Consider the following 25,063-nt stretch of genomic DNA (forward strand, 5'->3'; position numbering starts at 1 on the left):
ACTTTCTGCACTATAAAGTTGTTTTAATTTCCTTTGTTGTTAATAAATATCTTGAGAGATCATGATTTTTAAGAGCAAAGTAAGGTAAGATTGGTCACACGTTTTCAAATGACTGAACAACCCTGAAGGGCAGGAGGACTAGTAATGTGACTTTAAACACAGACAAATTTGTTAGGGAGGAAGTACTTTCTCTACAGGAAAATTTTCTTCATGACTCCTTCCCTCTCCATTTCCCACTACCCTGTGCTGCTAATTCACTTATTTGATAAAAAAGAAAACTTACATATTCAACTTCTATTTGGGGAAATGGTAATTATCTAATTTATTTTGGTTCTACTGTTAGACATTTCAGATATGGCATCAGATAAAAGCTCTTAGAAGTACTTGGGGCTAGAGGTTTTCCTTGTTTCTATTTCTTATCATTTCCTAAATAGTCTATGATCTCTTTCACTGTGTTGGGGGAAAAGAAAGACTTAACAAAAAAAAAAAATTCATCAGTTTTTATTTTTAGATCATAGGCAAATCTGATCTTAATTAATTATAACAATATTAGTGATAATGGCCAAATAGTAAAATTCTCTTGCAATAAAAATAGTGGAATGGCATGATTCCTCCAAGTTCCACTTTCCAGGTTGACTCTAAATGTCTCTGATATCCCGTTCTTTAACCTCTCCAATTAATTTGCTTATTCTTTTGTTCATTCATCCATTCTTCATTCACTCGTGCACTTACTTATTGGCTGAATGGATACTAAGTAACAGGCACTGCCCTGAATGATTAGAGGAGTAATAGACTATGCCTGTCCACAGGACATTTACTATTCACTATGCTGGTAGCATAAAGAGCTACAATAATACAGTATTCCCCCCTCATTCATGGCTTCACTTTCTGTGGTTTCCGTTACCCACAGTCAATGCAGTCTGAAAATATTAAAAGGAAAATTTCAGAAATAAACAATTCATAGTTCTTTGTTTTCTCTCAAAAAACATAGGGTATCTTAATTAATGCAGCTTATTAACAATTTTTCTTCCTGAGCATACAAGGAGATAATAAGAAAGTACCTTTCTATATTAAAACCATGTGATACTACTGTATATGAAAAGCCAAATAAAATTTCTGCAGAGAAAAAGGAAAGACTAACAATTAATGCCAAATAAAGATCATATCTATGCTATGAAATTTACTGAGAAGACAAAGTACTTGTCTTTGATTAAGAAGTGCTACAGTTTTTTTTAAACTGTAGCCACATTAATGGGTGTGAAGTGGTATAGCATTGGGGTTTTGATTTGTTTTTCACTAATGGTGTTGTGTATCCTTTAATGTGCAATTTATTGGCAACTGTGTATCTTCTTTGGAATACCCATTTTTTACCCATTTTAAAATTAAGTTGTTTGTTTTTTGCTGTTAAGTTGTAGGAGTTCTTTGTATACTCTGGACATTAACCCCTTATCACATATGTAATTTGCAAATATCTTTTCCCATTCTGTGAGTTGCCATTTTACTCTGTTGATTATGTCCTGCAATACACAAAAGTTTTTAAATTTGATGTACTCCAATTTACCTATTTTCACTTTTGGTGTCATATACAAAAAATCATTGCCAAATCCAATGTCATCAAGTTTTTTTTTCATGTTTTCTTTCAAGTGTTCTAAAATGTTAGCTTTTATGTTTAGGTCTTTAATCCATTTTGAGTTAATTTTTCTATATGGTGTAAGGTAGTGCATCTGACTGGTTTTTTGCCTGTACATTTCCAGTTTTTCCAATTCCATTTGTTGAAGAATGTCCCTTCCCCATTGAAAGCTTTTGGGGCACTCTTGTCGAAAATCACTTGACTATATATGATGTGAGAGTGTATTTCTGAGCTCTCCATTTTATTCCATTAGTTTATATGTTTATCTTTATGCCAGTGCCACACTGTTTTCAGTACTGTATCTTCCATAGTAAGTTTGGAGATCAAGAAGTGTGAGACTTCCAACTCTGTTTTTTTTCAAAGTTGTTTTGGCTTTTTGGTGTCTCGTGAGATTTCATGTGAATTTCAGGATGGGCTTTTCTATTTTTGCAAAAATGTTATTAGAATTTTGATGGGGACTGAATTAAATCTGTGGATCACTTTGCGTAGGAGTAGTATCTTCTTATGTGGATTATATCATTGCATCCATACAAATCTATGAGGTAGGTATTATTTTTTTTATTGAAGTATAATTGACTTATTATATTAGTTTCAGGTACAAAAGCTAATTTGATATTTTCATACATTATGAAATGATCAGCATGATGTCTAGTTACCATCTGTCATCATACAGAATTATTATAATATTATTGACTACATTCCCCTGTGCTGTACATTACAGCCCTGTGACTTATTTACAGTCAGACCTCTGGATTTGTGGACTGCTATCTGTGGACCCACAACCAATGACCCAGTCAACCACAGATTGAAATTTGCATCTGGTTAACCCTTGGATGTGAAACCTGTGGATATCTAGAGACAACTGCACTACACTATTTTATATAAGGGACTTGAGCTTCCACCAATTTTGGTAACTTCAGGGGTTCCCAGAACCAATCCCCTGTGGATACTGAAATATGACTCTATTTTATAATTGGAAGTTGGTACCTCTTAAAGCCCTTCACCTATTTTACCTATTCCCCCCCTTTCCTCTGGCAACCACCAGCTTGTTCTCTGTATCTATGGGTATGTTCCTATTTCCTTATGTTTGTTCATTTGTTTTGTTTTTTAGATTCCACATCTAAGTGAAATCATATAGTATTTGTTTTTATTGGTCTGACTTATTTCACTTAGCATAATATACCCTAGGTCCACCCATGCTGTCACAAATGGCAAGATTTCATTCTTTTTTATGGCTGAGTAATATTCTATTCTATATATATATACACACACATACATACATACATACACACACATCTCTGACATCTTCTTTATGCATTCAACTACCAATAGACACTTAGGTTGCTTCCAAATCTTGGCTATTATAAATAAAGCTTCAATGAACATTGGGATGCATATATCTTCTTGAATTAATGTTTTTGCTTTCTCCTGATAAATACTCAGAGGTAGAATTGCTGGATCACATGATAATTCTATTTTTAATTTTTTGAGGAAACACCATACTGTCTTTCATAGTGGCTATTCCAATTTACATTCCTACCAACAGTGCATGAGTGATCCCTTTACTCCACACCTCAACAATACCTGTTATTTGTTGTCTTTTTGATAACAGCCATCTTGATAGGTATGAGGTGATATCTCATTGTATTGATTTGCATTTCCCTAATAATTAGTGATGTTGAGCATCTTTTCATGTGCCTGTTGGCCATTTGCATGTCTTTGGTAAAATGCTTATTCGGGTCCTCTGCATAATTTTTAAATCAGATTGTTTTTAAATATTGAGCTGTATGAGTTCTTTATACATTTTGGATATTAACTCCTTATCAGACATATCATTTGCAAATATCTTCTCCAACTCAGTAAATTGCCCTTTCATTTTTTGATGGTTTCTTTTGCTGTGCAAAACTTTATATATTCTCAATTGGTTATTTTTGTTTTTGTTGCCCTTGCCTGAGGAGACAAATCCAAAAAAATTATTGCTAAGACCTTACCGCCTATGCTTTATTGTAGGAGTTTTATGGTTTCGGGTCTTATATTTAGTCTTTAATGCATTTTGAGTTTATTTTGTATATGACGTAAGAAAGTGGCCTAGTTCAATTCTTTTGCATGTAGCTGTCTCGTTTTACCATTTACTGAAGAGGCTGTCATTTCCCCATTGCATATTCTTGCATCCTTTGTTGTAGATTAATTACCCCTACAAGCATGGGTTTATTTTTGGGTTCTCTATTCTGTTTCATTGATCTATATATGTTTTAATGCCAATTCCATACTGTTTTGTTTACTACAGCTTTGTAGTATAGTTTGAAATCAGGGCGTGTGATATCTCCAGCTTTGTTCTTCTTTCTCAAGATTGCTTTGGCTATTTGGGGTCTTTTGTGATTTCAGACAAATTTTAGGGTTATTGTTCTAGTCCTTTGAAAAATGCCACTGGAATTTTGATAGTGATTGCATCGAATCTGTCAATTACTTTGGGTAGGTAGTATGGTCTTTTTAATAATATTAACTCTTCCAATCCAAGAGCATGGTATATCTTTCCATTTATTTGTGTCATCTTCAATTTCTTTCGTTGATGTCTTATAGTTTTCAGAGTATAGGTCTTTTGCCTCCTTGGTCAAATTTATTCCTAGGTGTTTTATTCTTTTTGATGCAATGATAAATGGATTTGTTTTCTTAATTTCTATTTCTGCTAGTTTGTTATTAGTGTATAGAAACACAACAGATTTCTGTATATTGATTTTTGCAACCTACAACTTAATTGAATTCATTTATTAGTTCTAATAGTTTTTTTTTCAGTGAATTCTTCAGCGTTTTCCATATCTAGTAACATATCACTTGCAAATAGTTATAGTTGTACTTCTTTCATCCAATTTGTATGACTTTTATTACATTTTCTTGTCTGATTGCTGTGGCTAGGACTTCCAATACTATATTGAATAAAAGTGCGAGTGCACACTCTTATCTTGTTCCTGTTCTTAGAGAAGATGCTTTCAGCTTTTCACCATTAAGTAGCTGTGGGCTTGTCATATACAGCTTTTACTACGTTGTGGTATGTTCTTTTTATATTCACTTTGTTGTAAGTTTTTTATCATAAATCGATGTTGAATTTTGTCAACTGCTTTTTCTGCATCTATTGAAATGACCATATGATTTTTATCCTTTGGGACCCCTATAATGTGAATGTTAGTATACTTGATATTGTCCCAGAAGTCCCTTAAACTATTCTCATTTTCTAAAGTTCTTTTTTCTTTTTGCTGTTCTGATTAGGTGATTTCCATTATTCTGCCTTCCAGATCACTGATCAGTTCTTCTGTATGATCTAACTTGCTGTTGATTCCTTATAGTGTATTTTTCATTTCAGTTATTGTATTCTTCAGTCTGATTGGTTCTTTCTTATATTTTCTAACTCTTTGTTGAAGTTCTCATTGTATTTCTCCATTATTCTCCTGAGTTCAGTAAGCATCTTTATGATCATTATTTTGAACTTTTATCAAGTAAATTACTCATCTTTGTTTCAGTATGTTTTTTCCCTCTGGGGTTTTATTTTGTTCTTTCATTTGGAACATAGTCCTCTGTCTCCTCATTTTGTTTGACTTTCTGTGTTTGTTTTTTACAAATTAGTTGAAATAGCTACCTCTTCTGGTCTTAAAAGTGTGGCCTTATGTAGGAGTGTCCCCTGTGTAGACCACATGTGCTAGGTGCTTTTGGTGGGCCAGCAGGAGCTGGAGTGGGCTCAGGCCAGGGTGTACAGAGATGTTGGTCAAAGGGTACAAACTTGCAGTGAGAAGATGCATAAGGTCCAGATATCTAATGCACAGCATTGTGATTATAGTTAAATTTGTTTTCTTTACTCCCTTGGAAAAATGAAAGGTCATCATCTCACAACCATCAATAGTCTTGTTTTCCATGTACATGTTGACCCTGTACCTAAATACCAAACATCCTATCAGATAACCTTCCAGCTTCAAGTAGCTTTTTACCTCAAGAGGCTCCCAGAGAGAATTAATATGACTTTGTTTCCATCTCTACTTGCTTCTCCTAAAAAGATGCAGAAAAATAGAAACTTTGTATACATTCCCATCGCAGCATGTGGAGTTTAATACCTACCTACCACCCCATCCGCAAAGGTGAATAGCCACACAAGAAAGTGGAACGAGCCACTCAGCACCACCCTAGAAGCAGTTTAAAATGACAGCTTTGCAGAACATATGTGAGCTCAGAATAAAGACCTCTGGTAAATTCATGCAATATGCTTTGTACACTAATAAAATTCATCATGGTCTCTTGGAATGCAATAATTATTCATGCTCTCCTCATTCTGTTTTTTTGGGGGGGAGGCAGGAAGGAGAACAAATAGAAATAGTTCTATACAGCATCATGTTGAGATGAAGGTAAGTGGGATGTGATTTTTCTCAGGTGTGTAGTTTAGTGAGAGAGAGCAGCCTGAATATGAAGGTCGGCAGCAGTATTGCTTTTTCCTGTCAGAGCACTGGAATTAAGTGAAATGGATTTGAAATAGAAGAACATATTGTACTGTACTTCTTATGGAAGAAAACATATCCCTATAACACTTTGTACAAGCTAACATTAGACATGGTAATTAAATTCAGTGGTTGTTCCAAGATTAATAGATGCTTTCCTTCAAGTACTTTGCTAGCAGAACAGAATCAGATGGAAGCAAAATGAGAGAAAAATGAATCTCATCCTTTTCATTTCATTGAGCTGCAGGAAAGCACTTTGCAGCTAACCCTTCACAAAGACCCAATACACAGTCTCATGAGGTGGTTGGTCCCCTTTCCTTCTGATACGCGTAATTCCCAAGCACAGTGACCGTAAAGCAATATCCTTTGGCCACCAGCTAAGTTCCGTCTAGGCTTTTGACAGGACATATCACTGTGCATATTAATTGTCAACAGAATTTAAATCTGAATTCAAAACTCTCAGCTCATGTCAACAAAGGTAATGTTCAATAAGTTATGTTGACTAGGAGCTGACTTTTTCTTTTCAAAGAAAATACTGTATTTAGGTTAAATCAACTTATGTTTTTGCTTAAGTATAAAAAAGCACCAAAATTGAGCAGCATATTTCATTATTAAGTAAGTTTGCTTTTTCTAGGCTTTTTTTTTTCTAGTGAAGACATTCTCTAATCATTAATAATGAGACAACATAACATCATATGCATCCTGATGGAATGTACTGAGAAGGACATAATATTATTTTTGTGGTATTCTTGTCAAAAACACAATCTGAATATAACCATTAAAACATCAGAAAAATCCAGATGAAGGGTCATTCAATAATTCTTTTAAAATGTCAGTGTTATAAAAGACAGAGAAAGGCTACAGAACTGTTTCAGACTAAAGGAGACTAAAGAAATAAGATAACTAAATGAAATGTATTATGAGATCTTGGACAGGATCCTAGACTTTAAAATAATTACTATAAAGGGCATTATTCAATTGGCAAATCTGAAATGTGGATTCCAGGTTAAATAATAGTATTGTATCAATGTTTAATTTCCTAATTTTGATAATATAAACTTCTTGTTCTTGGGAAATATACATTGATGTACCTAGGAGAAAAGGGCATTATTTCTGCAACTTAATCTGAAATAATTCAGAAAAAAATATATCAATATCTATCTGTCTATCTCTCTATCCAGAAGCAGAGAGAATGATAAAATAAATGAAGAATATTAACAACTAATGAATCTAGAGAAAGGGCATATGAACATTTTTCATACTATTTATGCACTTCTCATGTAAGGTTAAATGATTTTTGAATAAAAAGTTTAAAAAATACCTTAAAAAGATATTCTATATAGTTGGCATTAAGCATCAGTTGTCTCAAAACTTGTCTTGCCTTGCTTTCATCTTGTATGCACTGAAATTATTAGCAATGACACACAAAAAATTCTTAGCAGTGTCGACAAACTGTAAAAAAATATTAAATAATTTTTTACTGTTTTAAATAATGCAAAATTCACTTAAAATCTGTTGGATTTGAAACACACAATTCACTGGTGTCAATTTTAGATCTACAGTTTGAATGTGAATTTCACACAGAGATCAAGTTTACATACTTATTCAGTGGATATTGCAAATGTTCTTTACTATTGTTGTGTGGGAATTTTCTATTAGTTCTTTAGCTTAATTCAGTGTGTCCCATTTTGAGGAACATTAAAAATGAAAATGTTTTATCTAAGTATCATGTTTTTAAAGAACTTTTAGTTTGATGATTTGTAAATGACATCATTTGAGACAACTGCTATTCTTAAGGAAGTTTGTGGGTGTATGGTCCCAGCGTTTTGGGAGGAGCATTATTGACATGTAGTAGGAAGAGGTCAGAATCGATAGACAGTGTGGGACAAACCTAATCCATGAAAATTTATTTACTTCCTACACTACTTTCAATGTCCCAGTGGACATCCATCATAGCAAAAACCTGTTAATAATTATTAAATATAGAGCATAATTTCATTTTTTAAATTAAAAAAGTATTTTGCACAATTTAAATACTCATTGTATTTTCCAGGAATGTAAATATTACTACCTATACATTGAGGAAAGAATGCATTTTGTGGGGGTGGAATTCTACTAGAAACTGTTTACCAATCTGGAAAATCATACCATCACTGGTAATGCCACTCATTTTTGAGTGGCCAACACAACACACCTAAATCAGTCTGTATTATGAACCTGTCCTCACTATGGACATTCCAGTAACATACACAAATATAACTATTTAGCCTTTATTTCGAAATGTCAAAAATTTTAAAAGTTTCGATTGTATATTGTCCTATTTCCTTTTTTTTTAATTGAAAATTACCTGATTTGGGCTGTTGACTATTATTATTGTTATTATTATTATTACTATCAACTGTTTTTTAGAGTAGCTTCAGGTTCCCAGTAAAACTGAGCAGAAAATACAGAGATTTATCATATACTTCTTCTCTGTATGGCTTCCCTCACTATCAACATCACACATCAGAACAGTACATTTGTTATAATCAGCGACACCTCATTATCACCCCAAATCCTTAGTTTATATTAGGGTTCATGGTGATGTACATTGTAATGACATGTATCCACCACTATAGTATTGTACAGAATAGTTTTACTGCCATAAAAATCCTTCTTTCCACCTATTCATCCCTCCTGTCCCTCTAACCTCTGGCAATGACTGATCTTTTTACTATCTCTATGGTTTTGCCTTTTCTAGAATATCATATAGTTGGAATCAGAACCCTAACACATACTGAACATAGCCTTTTCAGATAGGATTATTTCACTTAGTAATATGCATTTAAAATTCTTATTTCTTTTAAATCCAAATTTCTTTATTATAAGTAGAAGTACGCATCTGACTCTTTCTAGTGTAATTGTGCTCAAACATTTACTTGAAATATATTTTATGTTATAAATTACATTCCTTTTGTTTCTCCTTTAGATCACAGGATATTTCATAGATTATATTACCCTTGAATTTCATCTCATTATAGCACAGAGGATGATATTAAATATTTATCCTTTGTAAAATTAATTTTTCCACTTTATTAAAAATTTTTCCAGCTTTATTGAGATATGAGGGGGAGGGAATAGCTCAAGTAGCGGGGAGGGTATAGTTCAAGTAGTAGAGTGCATGCTTAGCATGCATGAGGTCCTGGGTTCAATCCCCAGTACCTCCTTTAAAAATAAATAAATAAATCTAATAACCTCCCTCCCCCCAATTTTTTTAAATTTAAAAATATGAGACATGATTGACAAATAAAAATTGCATATGTTTAGGTTGAGCAATGTCATTTTCTTTAAGGTATACAGTGTGATGTGGAGTCTAAAAAATTGAATTCAGAAAACCAGATTAGAATGGTAGTTGACAGGGGCTTGGGGTGGGGGAAATGAGGAGATGTTGGTCAAAGGATACAAATTTTCAGTTACAAGATGAATAAATTCTGGGGACCTATTATACAGCATGGCAATTATAATTAATAGTACTGTATTGTGGAGCTGAAATTTGTAGAGACTAGATCATAAGTGTTCTCACCACACACCCTCAAAGAGTCACGTTATAAAATATTTCTTTTAAAATGGGGTAAATGTTATTCAAAACATTTTTTCAATGAATTATTGTATGATCCAGCAATTCTACTTCTGGGTATATACTCAAAGGGATTGAAATTAGGGTCTCAAAGTGATACTTGTATACTCATGTTCATAGCAGCATTATTCACAAGGGCCAAAAGGTAGAAGCAACCCAAGTGTGTCCACTGACAGATGAATGAATAAATAAAATGTGATATATCTATATCTATATCTGTCTGTATATCTATCTCATATATACACACACACACACACACACACACACACACACACACACACACACAATGGAATACTATTCAGCCTTAAAAAGGAAGGAAATGAAAATTCTGACATATGCTTCAATATGGATGAAACTTGATGATATTAAGCAAGTGAAATAAGCCAGTCACAAAAGACAAATACTGTATGAGTCCACCTATATAAGTAAGAAAGCAGTGAAATTCATAAAGACAGAGAGTAGTATGATGGTTACCAGGAGCTTAGGGGAAGGGGAATGGGAAGTTACTGTTTAATGGGTATGGAGTTTCAGTTCTGCAAGATGAAAAGAGTTCTGGAGATTGGTTGCACAACAACGTGAATGTACTTAACAGTACTGAACCATTCACTTAAAAACGGTTGACAAAGTACATTTTATGTTATGTATTTTACCACATCAAAAAAAAAAAAAAAAGCTCAGAGACAAATCTGGGTGGAAGAGCACTGAGTATGATAGAGTTGAGATCCACTGCTCTGCAGGCTTAAAGGAGGGCATGGTCTATGGTCTATTTGACCCCACTTCCCTCTTCCCAGCATGTTATACATTCTCCAGTGTGGAGACAAAGAACAGTGAAAGAGAACAGTCATCTCTGTATATGATCACCAATGGCAAGTTAATTGAACCAATTGTGTAGTTTTTCACCGAGCAGTCATCCTATTGTCAAAAGACTCAGTGTGGGCAGATGATGATCCAAACAGCCCTGCTGATGAAGGAATCACCTCCAAGCTGCTCTCGTGGGAGACTCAGCACAGTTCCAAGCTGACTTTCAGTTGGGGTCTCCTACCACATCCACATTCACCACTCTCCTCTGAGCACCTTTGCTCCAAAGTATCCTACCAATTTTGCAGCCTGTCTCTGGGACCTGTTGGCACAGGAGGGATCCATCTTTTCACACCCTTCAGAAAGTAAAAACTGGGAACTTGAGTGGTCAGGCACTTTTTTTAAGAGACATTGTCTCTTACACTTCCCATCTCACCCCAGTACTTTTGGAGGCAGAGCAATATGCCCAATGATAAAGATATCAATTCCCTCTTGTAGACCTAACCAAATATTGACTAGTTCTCTCAATACTGTGGAGTAACCAAAAAAATGACCCCCCCACCCCACCTGTCTCAGGAAGCTGAGGTGAAGGGATAATATTCGTTTAGGAATACAGGAGGAACAGAGGAATACAGAAACACTGATGAAGGAATAGTGATCAAGGCTTAAAATCTATTTGCAGATGGACCCTAGGCACACCTCCAAAAGGACTGCTCTCTTTCCTCTCAGTACCCCTAGTTTTTCTTTTTATGGAAAATGCCAGGTGGCATGGAATCTTTGAGCCAAAATCTAAGCCTTCTTTGAATCCAGTCTGGGAAAATTTGTTTTTGTTCTAAATAAGACTTGATCTCAGCTATAATGTCTACTTTAGTCTATAATCTCTACTTCATAATCTCTAGAGAAGGAAACGGTCTCAAACAGTCCCTCATGCCACTCTGTCACACAGGTCTCACCAACAGTATTTTTTTGGAGACCTGCACCCTCATAGGTACACTTCTTCATCTTGTGTGTGCCTACTCTTGCTAGGGGCTGCCTGAGTTTCACTCCCCCATCTCCACCACACACACATTTATGTCTTGGCTTTCACAGCTTCCTGTCCAGTTCTATTAGACCATTAGTCTGATCTTGCTTTAAAATTTAGTTTCCTGCATTGATTCATTCATTCATCTATTTAGTCACACAAAAACATTAAATACCTTCTGTGTGCCCAGCCTTTCAACACTGATAACCCCACTGCCTGTGACAATCCCTGTGACCTCAGGAGACACTCCTTAATCCAACCCTGGCCCTCATAAACCTCTCTAATCAGGTTAAGACCACTTTTTGTAACACCATTATCCACTTCCCACCCCCAAATCCAGCTCCTTTGCTAGGCAAATCATCACGGTAGCTTGCTTAGGGCTTGTGCATTTCCTCATCTGAAGGGCTGCTTTTGCTCTTCAAGATCTCCTGCCACTACCTGTTATTCTTCTATGAACAGTCAGATAACTCCAAATCATAAGAAACCGCTCTTTCTATACCAAGTAACTGTTGCTGTACAACAAACTACTCCCAAACTCAGGGCAAACACCAATCATTATTTATCATAGCACATACACCCTTGTGTTGGATGGGCTTTTCTCTAGGCTGGACAATCAAGAATACCTTAGCTGCAGCAGCTCTTATTCACGTAACTTTCATCCTGCCCTGGGAGCAACAGACTAAGTTAGGCATGTCCTTCTCATGGGGAAGGCATAAGCACAGAGTGAGTGAGCCAAATGAGGCAAACACTTCTCAAGCCTCTATCACATTTGCTAATCCCATTGGCCAAAGCATGTCATTGTGACTAAACCTGGGGTTAAGGAATTATGTCCCATCTATGCTGGAAAGAACTGCAGAGTTATATACAAAAGGTATGGATATGGGTAGAAGTGGGAAATTGGGGTCATAGATACAATCTTTTGCACTTCTCATCTCTTCCACCTCACCATTTCTGCTGTAATCTTACTCTTACATTGCATCCACATATCTCCCCAAACCAGACTTCAGTTTGCCATACCTTTTAGACGTTATTAAAGGTGTCTTTCTCAGGGCAACTTTTCTCTTAATTCACATCTAGGCTGCTCAAATTCAGTTTGTTCACCTCACGGTCACATTCACATCTTTGTCCATGTAGTAGAATGCCAAAATCTAGTATGAGCATATTCTTAATACACATAAAATTGTTTTTGGACTGGAAAGCAGCTTGTTGAAATATAACCATTAGAGACAGATGATTATTAAAGGATATTCTAGATCTGAATTTTAAAAATTACTTTATGTGCTATTTGATCAGTAGATGGCTTCTGCCCAAGACTACACCTTGAGAATGTGAACAAGCCCAGAACATCTGAAGGGATGTAAAACTTTGAATGACAGAATTTAAATGGACACATGGCTCCCCATACATTCTTTCATTGGACAGTGATGAAAGAATTGGTAATTCTGAGATGGTGTAAGCAATGGACATGAACTTGAAGTCTTATCTCTTGCAAGCTGACTCAAATAAGTTCACAGAGCATCTCTGTACTAATGCTCTTGATGAAATGGCATGAGATTCTTTTGTTACAAAGGTAGTGGTAGAACCAAGTATGACCTTAGGGCAGTATGTTATGATGGAAAAATCACTGAATTGGCAGTTTGGAACTCTGAATTCTAGATCCCGATAAGCCATCACATTAGCTATGTGTACTTGGATGAGTCTCTTAACTTCCCTGAATCTTAGCTTTCTCGTTTGCAAATATAAGCTAGCACTAGATATTCTTAAGGCTTTGCCTAGCTCTAAGATTCTACCATCCTAAAATGTATTACACATCTAACAATTGGAATCCTTCTCAATTGATCCTAAGCATAACGTACTTCCTAAAAGGAAATCTAGGGATTTGCCAGAGTTTTATCCCTCCATTTATTAATTATCTATGATTAAAAGATAAACTGTACCATACATAATGTCTTCAGTCCTGTTGTATCTTGAAGCAAGACAAGAATACATAACTTACTTAATACAAATTCATCTTAACTGCAAGAAAAACAGCTCAAATTGTATGCCCTACTAATAATGGGTTAGCATTATCGTATTTATATGTAAAGAATCCTTTTTCCCATTTAACAAATACATGCTGTAAATGATATAATGAAGGCCTTGCTAATAAATGCTGACCGGGATGTCTTTCACCACCTCAAGAAGTGATTTTAAGCAATCAAAGATGGCTTATTTTTCAAATCCCCTGTGTTGTTATTTTAGTTACAAACAAAAAGGAATTGCAAAGATATTGTAATTGATTTGCTGGCAAGTTTACAGCCTCTATCAGTGATTTATTAGGTTAATATGGCTCCCTGTGAATTTCAGCAGCTAGAGTTATCCACTTATTATTTCCCAGTGCATTAGGTTGGTGGTATGATAGGCTGTCTTCAGATGTAGGTTATGTCTTCCATCTACTTCTTACTACCATTATTGAGTTAGATGTTTTTAGATTATAATTACTGCCACTTGAGCTCTTGGAATCCACACATTCACTCAATAGTTCAATGGAGCTGTTACCAGAAGCCAAGTATTTTGGACACCTGGGAGTAAATAGGCATTATGAAAAAAATAAGTTTTTTTCCATATTGCTCTGTAAATAAATGAGATACCGCCAGAGAACTTTGTACATAGTAAAATGCTATGCAAAAACATGTTACAGCTCTCTTTCTATTTTTCACCTATTTTTTTGTTGTTGTTCAGAATGGTAAAATTAACAAAATCTAGTTGTCACCACCTGTTTGATGTCCCTAAATGCCATCTTTAATTAAAACATTGAAGTTGTGATATTTACCCTTTGGGTCACAAGACTTCTCTCCTTCTGTATTTAGTTTCTTTGTATGTGTGTGCCTCTTTAAATAAGTAAATTTTATAAGTGAAAGCTTTACAATGCAAAAAAAGCCACCATTCCCTGATTGAAGCTCTTTTTTCATCCTTTAATTAAAATCTCACTCTAATCAAATCCATTGAGTTTTAAGTCCATTTTTTCTTGTCTTTTAAATTTTAAATGACCAAGAGATATATCTGTGGAAACACTTTTTAAATTTGGTCCTCTTATAAGTGCCAATTCCAGTATGACTCTGTAGTCATGCATTCAGGCCTAGAAAATGTTTAATGTTTCATTGAGTCCTCATTCTCAGTTTCATAAGATCCTCCCATTTTATCCCTCTAAGATGCTGTTCTAAAATCACTCCTAGCTTTTTATGTTTCTTTATATATCTAAGGAGATACTGTATCATAGAAACTTGCTATGCTACCCAGCTCCTTTTACTTTTTTCTATCAAACAAATACATGCTAAGGAAAATCCATTTCTACATCTGACACCCTCAATGGTTCTATTATAGCATAAGCAAAACTGATGTCCTAATTTATGCCCAGCAGCTGAGACTAGGGTTTCTCAGCCTCAGGACTATATACATTTTAGACCAAATAATACTTTGCTTTGAGGGCTGAATTGTGCCTTATAGAATGTTCAGCAGCATTCCTGACCTGAACCCATTAGATGCCAGTATCATCTCCTCTAAGTTGTGACAACCAAAAATGTCTCCAAATGTCCCTGGGCGGGGGCGGGGGCGGGGGCGGGGGTGGGGGGGTGGGCAGCAATATTGCCCCTAACTCACACCCACTGGCTTAGCTATATCAATCAGGCTATTCCTCAGCTCAGTTTTTACATTTTTAAAGGTGGAAGCTTTGATTTGCTCAATTTAACCTGCAATGTGTGATCATCCTCTGTTACTAAGACTACAGGAGCTGTTCTATGCCTGGAGCAAACTGTTCATCTGCAATAAAGACCACATACTTACACAGGCTTACTGTGTGCTATTTACGCTATTAAGTGCTACTTACACATTTTTTCATTTAGTTCTTCCGTTTCACATATGAAGAAACCAAGGCAGGAAACCCAATTTCCTGGGAACTTTTATCCAGATTCTAGAGAAAGCAAAAGTTCTAGTGCTTTAAGACCTCTAAACTTTTTTCTCCCTTTGTTATGCATATTTTGTGATTTTGAGCAACTTGTTAAAGCTCCAAATGCTTTAATTTCTATCAATAGTATTATTTATTATCATTATTATCTATGTAAACTATAACGTAAGAAAAATTATTCTTTAGCTTCGAATTCTACTGGAAACCTCCCTCCAAAGAAACTCTGGATTTCCATGTAGCTTGTTGACTTACTATTGGGTAATACTAGAGTTCCTTTAGTTTTCCTTCTGCTTGAAGCTGTAGACATACTGGACGTACAGACATTCAATAAATCCTTGCCAACTGACTGCATAAAGAACTGTGAAAAAGTACAAACTGCTTATCTATAGAAATTTAAGGTATTTTTCCCAAGGATATAAACAATTCTTGATATTCCAGCAGTTGATGATCAATGTTGAGCATCTGTGTATTTTTACATATTCTAGTAGATTCTTTCTCTAAATCAGAGGGCTCCTATCAGCATTTTTCCCCAAAGTTCTGGGGTATCAGCTAGTGCTATTATTCACCGGGGCCTCAATAGACATTAACTTTAAATTCTGAGACAACTTGCAGCAAAAGGAGAAAGAGGGCGAACTCAGTCATCAATTTAGTTACGACGAGCTGGCTTTATGAAATTGAACTTCATCTTGAACCCTTATGTCTTCACTTCCTCAGGCTGTTGTGTGTGGTCTCTTGCCTCAAAATAATGATTAATCACCTTCTGAAGGCCCCTGATGTGCAGTCTGAGGCAAATGAGGAACTCCCATGTCACCAGAGTAGTGAATGGATGAGCACAGGAAGGCAAACAATGGCCAGCAGTACTGGTTACTTCTTAATAATTGCTAAATGGGATCGAGTGTTTTCTTTTCTCTAAAAGATGAAGGGTGAGGTTCCTATAAGGCATTGGCAGGAAAGGTAAACATTAGGAAGAAACGTACTGGGAACTTAGGACTGACTTAGGCAGGAAATGAGTTTAGCTACAGTGACATTCACTTTTGACAGCACCTGCACAGCATGTGCCTGGCATAGCGCCTGGAGAGGGAAAACATTTTGACTATATTTCTTGGAGGAAAAATAAGGAGTATGAGATTGTATTCTCAAAGGCATATCTGCAATTCATCTCTGCAAAGGGTCTAATATGTGAACACTTTTGGTTTGGACTACATGTGAGTTTCATCGGCCTGGTTCCATATTGATTATTAAGTGTTATTTTCTGTCTAAATGAAGCTACTTTTTAGAACTGCATTGTTAAATCTGTATTTCCAGATTTGGGCAATATTCATTAAGAAGAACTATGAACCTTTTGTCCTCAAATCAATTAATGTCGTCCCTTAACACTGCCAAGAATAAACCATGCAAAGCTAATTGAGAGAGTGTTCACTTTTCTAGCACAGACAAGCAGAAGTTTTAGGGTCAAGAAAATGAAAATTATTCTTTTATATTATAGTAAAGAGATAGAACAAGTCTCATTTCCAGCAGCTCTCCCTTAAGTAATACAGTTATAAACAGGAAACATGAGCCCAAGCATCCATTGGATGAAGAATAGTCAAGCTTTCTGGTAAAGAGATGCTCACAGACATGTATTTATATTAAAAGCAGTTGTTTATCAAGACACCTTTTTCAATCACCTTGTAAATTAATGTTTAAAATCCTTGCAAGAAACACCATATGCTAGTCAAAGCATCTTCTTAGGCAGCCTAAGAAGCCAGCTCTGAAAATAAAGCCAGCATTGGTTAAGCCAAGAAACATTACTGTTAAATGAAAATGCCAAGACTGATCTCCAGGACAATCATACTCATGTGGAATTTTCTTACTGGTAAAATGAGAGAACTTTAGAACATAAAATATACAATGCTGAGCACATGGAATAAGAAGTGGTGCTCAGTTACTTCAGAATCATTTTCCCTTTTCCCCAAATATATAATATTTCATATATATACATTTATATAAATATATACATATATATATGTATTTAACTTTCAAACTTGTTTCTGGAACTATAAATATTTGCTATACCATCTTATAGTTAATTAGTGTTTGTATTTCTTTGATAGTTTTAAGAAACTTTGGATATTCTATAGTAACTAGTAGATGAATGTCTATATTGATTTAACTTTCTCAGTAAGGGATTTGGAAATTAGTGTATGTGACTCTAAAACAGAAATGCTTTAAGGTAAATTTCCAAAGTGGTGGTTCCCATTGTACTGGGATTCTCAGCTGTAAGTTAGTGATGATTATGTAATGTGTTGGATGAAAAATGTTTCTATATAGATTAAAGCAACTGAAGAAATGTTGTTTCAAGGAGATGAACAGATTGAATAAGTGCTTTGGGATCATTACTAGAAGTAGGGACAGGCAGCATTTGTTGAGGGCATGCAGTGTGACATTAGGCTTCTGGTTTTACAATTAGAAGATAATATCAACATATATTGTCTCTTGTGGATTTACCTTTCCCGCATTAGTATTTGGCAGGGATTTCCTAAACAAAATGGAAAACAATGAAATTGATAGTAAGTGTTCCCAGACCATCAGTTTCTTTGAGATTTTTATCTTCATCCTATGAATGTACATTGTTGGGCTTTCTTATGTAATTTCTTCCTTCTCACTCCAGCCCTTCCCTCCACACACTGCTCCCTCCCAAAAGAAACTTAAAGGAAATTATTCATAATGTAAAAAACAGGGTATCTAAATGTGATACAGATGCCCACTCTAGGCTGCCTAGACAATAGCTAGCTGGAATCTGGGAGCATCCATCCATCTTTTCACTGGATGGGGGACAGTGTTCAAGCTCAGCTTCCAATGGCACACAGAGCTTCCTGTCCACGACCACTCCTCTCCTCTCACAGACGACTCTATCATTTCAAGGGCCCCACAGTCCTCAGGTACTGGGTTAGTTAGCATCCTAAATCCAGACTGCTGGCTCCATAAATAACATCCTTATTCCACTCAACAACAAGGCCACCATCTCACATTTGCTCCACAAGAAGTCAGAATCAAGAGTAAAATGTTCTCTCCATTGGAGTCAAACTCAAGTCAGGTCCAGAAAATGCTCCCCAGTGGGTGATGGACAGACTAGGGGATGATGATCATCTCTGAGAGCTGACTTTAGTCTTGTGAGTATTCTCTTTCCCCATAGATACCTACTCCTTAAACCAGTATCTTTTAATTTGTAAAAGTTGTCCTTAATCCATCATATGACAGGTGGCAACCCTGAAAAGCATCACCTGGTTCAACAGCTTACTTATTTATTCTTTATTCATTTATAATTATGACACAATAGATAGAATTTATCTACCTATGGTGTTCAGAATGATTTGGAAGGAAGTAATATTGTAAGAAGGATGTCTTTTAGGAAGTAGGACAAGTACAGATGAAGATGATAGAGTCTTTAATTAGTGTGGTGGAAGTGGAAATACAGAGATTTTTAAAAACTGTGCTACACTTTAGAATCACCTAGAAATTTTAGAAAATCCTGATGCCCAGGGCATATCTGAGACAAATTAAATTAGAAGCTCTGAAAGTAGAACCTAGATATCACTATTTTTTCACTTTTTAAAAGATTTCTTGAGTACATATTAACAATATTGAGTATATACTAACAGTTCATCCCTTTTTATCACTGAGTAGTATTCCATTGTATGGATATACCACCATTTGTTTATTCCTTCACATGTTGATGGATGGTTGGGTTGTTTCCAGTGTGGGGCTATTTCAAATAAAGCTGCTATGAATGTTTGGTACAAGTCTCTGTATGGAGATATGCTTTAATTTGTCTTGGGAAGTAGGGATGGAATGGATGGATAATATAGTAGGCATATGTTTAACTTTGGAAGAAACTGCCAAAATTTTTCCAAAGTGGTTGTACAATTTTACATTTCCACCTTCAGTATATGAGAGTTTTCAGTATATGCTCCACATTCTTGACAACACTTGATATGGATAGACTTTTAATTTTTGCCATCTGTCAAGTATGCAGGAATATCTCATTGTGGTTTTCATTTGCATTTCTCTAATTACGATTTTGAACATCTTTTTATGTGCTTATTAGCCATTCATAAACCTTCTTTGGTGAAATATCTTCAAATGTTTTTCCCATTGTTTAGTGGGATGCATAATTTCTTATTATTGAGGTTTGAGAGTTTTTATATATTCTGGAGACAAGTTCATCAGATATATGAATTGTAAATATTTGCTTCCAGTCAGTTGCTTGTTTTCCAAATCCTTTAACAGGATTTTGAAGAGTGGAAGTTCTTAGTCTTGGTGAAGTCCAACTTACCAATTTTTTTGTTATATAGATCATGCTTTTGGCATCATTTCTAAGAAATGTTTAACAAGGTCACAAAAATTCTCTTACGCTTTCTTCTAGAACTTTTATAGCTTTAGCTTTAGGTTTAGATCTATGATCCATTTTGAGTTAACATTTGTATATGGTGTGAGATATGGGTCAACTTTCATTTTTTATATAAAAGCATCCAATTGGAACAGCAACATTTATTTAAATGACTATCTTTCCCCCGAAATGTCTTTATACTTTTGTTGAAAATCAATTGGCCATATAAGCATGGTTTCATTTCTAACCTCTTACATGGTTTCATTGACTTATTTTTCTACTTTTACATCAATGTCAGTTTTAATTACTGTCATTTTACAAGTCTTCAAATCAGATAGTGTAAGTCATCCACATTTGTTTTTTCTTTTTTAAAGATGCAATGTATATAGACATTCATGCAACAACTTAAAATAAGAAAAAGAATTATTCCATCACCAGAAAGATCTCTCTCATGCTATCCCTTTATAGTCACATCCACCTCTCTTCCACTCCTCCTCTCATCTTGAACTTCTGGCAAACACTAACTTGTTTTCTATCTCTATAATTTTGACATCTCAAAAATGTTATATAAATGGAATCCTATAATATTTTACTTTTTGAGATTGGCTTTTTTTTCATTCAGGAGAAATTTCCTTGAGATCTATCCAAGTTCTTGTGTGTATCAATAGTTTGTTCCATTTTATTGCTGAGTAATATCCCATCGTGTAAGTGTATTACAGTTTATTTAACCATTCATTCATCCATTGAGGGATCTTTCCATTGTTACCAATTTTTGGCTACTGAACAAAAGCTGTGTGGACATAAATTTTCATTTTTCTGGGACAAATGCCCAAGAGTTCAATTGCTGGGCTATATGGTAAGTGCATATTTAGATATTTAAGAAACTGTCAAACTATTTTCCAGAGTTGGTGAACGATTTTACACTCTAACAAGTAATGTATGAGATCCAGTTTCTCTGTATCCTTGCAAACAATTGGTGTTACTATTTTTTATTTTCATCATTCTCGTAAGTGTATAGTGATAGCTGATCATAATCATAATCTGCATTTCCTCAGTGGTTAGTGATGTTGAATATATTTTATGTGTATATTTGCTATCCTTTTATATTCTGTGGTAAAATATCTCTTTTGCCCATTTTCTAATTGGATTGCTGGATTTTTACTGTTCAGTTTTGAGAATTCTTTTTATATTCTACTCATGGCTCCTTTATCAGATACATGGTTTGCAAACTTTTTTTCCAGCCCATAGTTCATTTTGTCATTCTTGTCACAAGGTATTTTAGAGAACAAAAATTTTACATTTGAAGTCTAATTTTTATTTTTCTTCTTTTATGAATTGTGCTTTTGGTGTCATGTATGAAAACTTTTCACAAAACCTCAGATCTCAAAGATTTTCTCCTATGTTACATTCTAAAGGTTTTATAGTTTTAGGTTTTATATTTAAATCTATGATCCATTTCGAGTTATTTTTTGTATAAGGTATAAGGTTTAGGTCAAGGTTCCCTTTTTTGTCTATGAATATTCAGTTACTTTAGCATTTTTTGTTGATAAGACTATCCTTCCTGCATTGAATTTCTTTACAACTTTGAAAAAAATCAGTTGGCTGTAGCTGTGTGCACTATTTCTGGTTTTAATATTCTGTTCCATTGATCAGTGTGTCTATCCCTTTACCAATACCAACCTTGTCTTGTTGACTGCTACCAGGTAATAATTCTTGGAATACGGTAGACTGATAACTTGCACTTTATTCTTCTTTTAAAAAAAATAGCTAGTCTAGTCTCTTGGTCTTTCCATATGAATTTTAGAATACTCTTGTTTATATATACAAGAAATATCATGCTGGGATTTTGATAGAAGTGTGATACACCTGTATACCAATCTGGGAGGAAGTGACTTTTTTCCCTTTCTATTTTGACTGTGCCAAATTATGAAAATAGTATGTTTCTCTATTTATTTAGATCTCTGATTTCTTTCATCAGCATTTTATAGTTCAGCATACAAGTCCTGTACACATTTTTAAAATTTACACCCATGTATTTCCTTTCCCTTATGGAAATTATAAATAGTGTTGTGTGTGTGGTTTTTGTTATTGTTTTTTTGGTTTTCACAGTTCATTGGTAGTTTATAGAAATACAATTAACATACATTGCTCTTATATTCTATGACTAGGTTTTTTTGTAGATTCCTTGGGATTTTCTATGCAAACTATTAAGCTATCTACAATTAAGTATAATTTTATTTATTTCTTTCAGATCTTTATGACATTTATTTCGTTTTCTTGCTTTATTGTACTGGCTAAAACTTCTAGTCCCAAGTTAAATAGCAGTGGTGAGACAAAACATCCTTGCCTTGTTCCTCATCTTAGAGCAAAATTGTTCAGTCTCTCAAAATTAAGTATAATATTAGTTGTAGGTTGTTTTTCTTTTGTTGTAGATTATCTTTATAAAATTGAGGAAGTTCTTTTCTATAACTAGTTTTCTGAAAGTTTTTATCCCAAATGAGTGTTGAATTTTGTCAAATGCTTTTTCCGCAGCTGATATGATTGTGTGATTTTTATTTTTCTCGTTAACTTGTTGGTATGATAAATTTCACTGATTGATTTTTGACCATTGAATCAGCCATGCATCCCTGGCATAAACTCCACTTGTTCATGGTCTATAATTCTTTTTATGTGTTGATAAATATACTACACTTTAATATTTTAAGAATAAGAAAGAATATTCACGGGGAATATTGGTTTGTAGCAGGTTTTCTTTGTTGGGGGGAACTGTCTTTTGTCTGATTCTAGCATCCGGTTATTACTGGATTCATAAAATGAATTTAGAATCGTCCTGTGGAGATTTCTTCTTGGGGAATTTTAAATTATGAATTCCATTTCCTTTATAGTTGTAATCAAATAGTCTATTTTATATGGGGTGAACTGTGGTAATTTGAACTGTTCAAAGAATTGGTCCATTTAATCTAAACTGTCAAATTAACATGGATGATGTTTTTTATAGTAGCTCCTTATTATCCTTTTGATGTACATTTCTGATGTTACTAATTTATATATTCTTGTCAGTATTTCTAGAGGTTTGTCAATTGTATTGATCTTTTCAAAGAATTCATTTTTTGTTTCATTGTTTTTATTTATTATTTTCATGATTTCAATTTCATTGATTTCTGCTTTTATCTTTATTATCTCTTTCTTTCTACTTGTTTTATTTTTTCAAGTTTCTTGAAGTAGTAGCTTAGATTATTGATTTGAGATGTTTCCTCTTTTCTAATGTAAACATTCAGTGCTATAAATTTCCCTGTCAATGCTATGGTAGCAGCATTTCACAAATTTTGATATGCTGTATTTTTATTTCCATTCACTCCAATGTATTTTTTTAATCTCCCTTGAGATTTTCTTTTTTGATCCACGGATTATTTAGAAATATGCTATTTAGTTTCCAAATATCTGGAGATTTTCCTGTTCTTTCTGATTTCTAGTTTGATTCTACTGTGGTAAAAGAATGCACTCTATATGGTTTAAATCCAAAATGTTTTGAGGCTTGTTTCACAGACCAGAATATATTATATCTTGGTATATATTCCATAGGCTCTTGAAAAGAATATATATTCAGCTATTATTGATTGGATGGAGCATTCCATAAATGCCAATGAGATTTTGTTGGTTAATGGTGTTGCTGAGTTCTTTTAGAACCTTCTTGATTTTTCTCCCTAGTTGGTCTCTCAGTTTTTGAGACAGGAGTGTTGAAGTATCCAGTTACTGCTGTGAATTTGTCTATTTCCCCTATCAATTCTGTAAGTTTCTGCTTCACACATTTTGATGTTCTCTTATTTGCATACACATTTAAGATTACTGTGTCTTGGTGGATTGACTTATTATCATTATGTAATATCCCTCTCTGTCCCTAATAACTGTCTTTGCTCTGAGGTCTACTTTAATTAATATTAAAGTCACTTGTACTTTCTTTTGATTATTATTTGCATTGTATATTTTTCCATCATTTTACTTTCAACTTACTTAATCATTTATACATGGCATATAACTTGGTCTTTTTTTAAGCCATTGTTAAGATTTTAAGCAATCTCTGTTTTTCAATTGATATATTTAGATCAATTACAATTAATGTAACTGTTGGCATGTTAGGGCCCCAATCTGCTATTTATTTTTTGTTTGTTCTCTCTGTTTTACAGTTTCTCTGTTTTCTTTTTGCTGCCCTTCTGTGGGTTACTTGAATATGTTTTAAAATTTCATTTCTACCTATCTATAGTGTTTTTAGTGTATCTCTTTGTATAGCTTTTTTACTAGTTGTTTTAGGTCCTTCTTTCTCTCTTTCTGTCTCTCCAGCCAGCCAGTCATCTAAAATCAGTCCTATGCCTTTATGGACTGAATGCTCTGTCCCCCCCAAATTCATATGCTGAACCCTAACACTGAATGTGACTGTATTTGGAGACAGAGCCCTTAAGGAAGTAAGGTTAAATGATTTCTTAGGAGTAGGACCCTGATCTGATAGGATCAGTATCCTTGTAAGAAGAGACATCGGAGAGCATACTCAAGTGCTCTCCTCTCCTTCTCTCTGTGCTGCCCTCCCCACCCCCACCCCGTTTCTCTCTCTCTTTCTCTGCAAAAAGAAGAGGTCCGTTGGGCACACAGGGTTTAGGTGGCCAGCTACCAGCCAGAAAGGTCTCACCAAAAACTGACCATGGTGACACCGTGATCATAGACTTCTAGTCACCAGAATTGTGAGAAAATAAATTTCTGTTGTAAACCACCTAGTCTGTGATATTTTGTTAAAGCAGCCCAAGCAGACTAGAACAACTGTTGCCAAAATTTCACTAGTTTGAGTAAAGTGTAGAGACTTTCCCTCCCTTTACATTCCTCTATCTTCATTTATAATATAATATCTTAAATATCTTCTCTACTTACATCGATAACCATATCAGACCATGTTACAATTTTTGTTGCAACCATCAAACAAAATTTTTAAAACTTAAAAGAAGGAGAATCTATTGAGTCAATCTATATTTTCACTCTTTTCATTGTTCTATTTTCTTCTAATGTCCAAGATGTCTTCTTTTACCATTTCTTTTCTGTTTAGAAAAATACCCTTAACATTCTTTTTAGGTTAGTCCACAGGTAACAAATTCTTTTAGTTTCCTTCATCTTGATTTCACTTTCATCTCCATTTCTAAGGTATTTTCATTGGATGTAGGATGC

This window comes from Camelus bactrianus, chromosome X (genome assembly GCF_048773025.1).
Source record: "Camelus bactrianus isolate YW-2024 breed Bactrian camel chromosome X, ASM4877302v1, whole genome shotgun sequence".
Taxonomy (NCBI): domain Eukaryota; kingdom Metazoa; phylum Chordata; class Mammalia; order Artiodactyla; family Camelidae; genus Camelus; species Camelus bactrianus.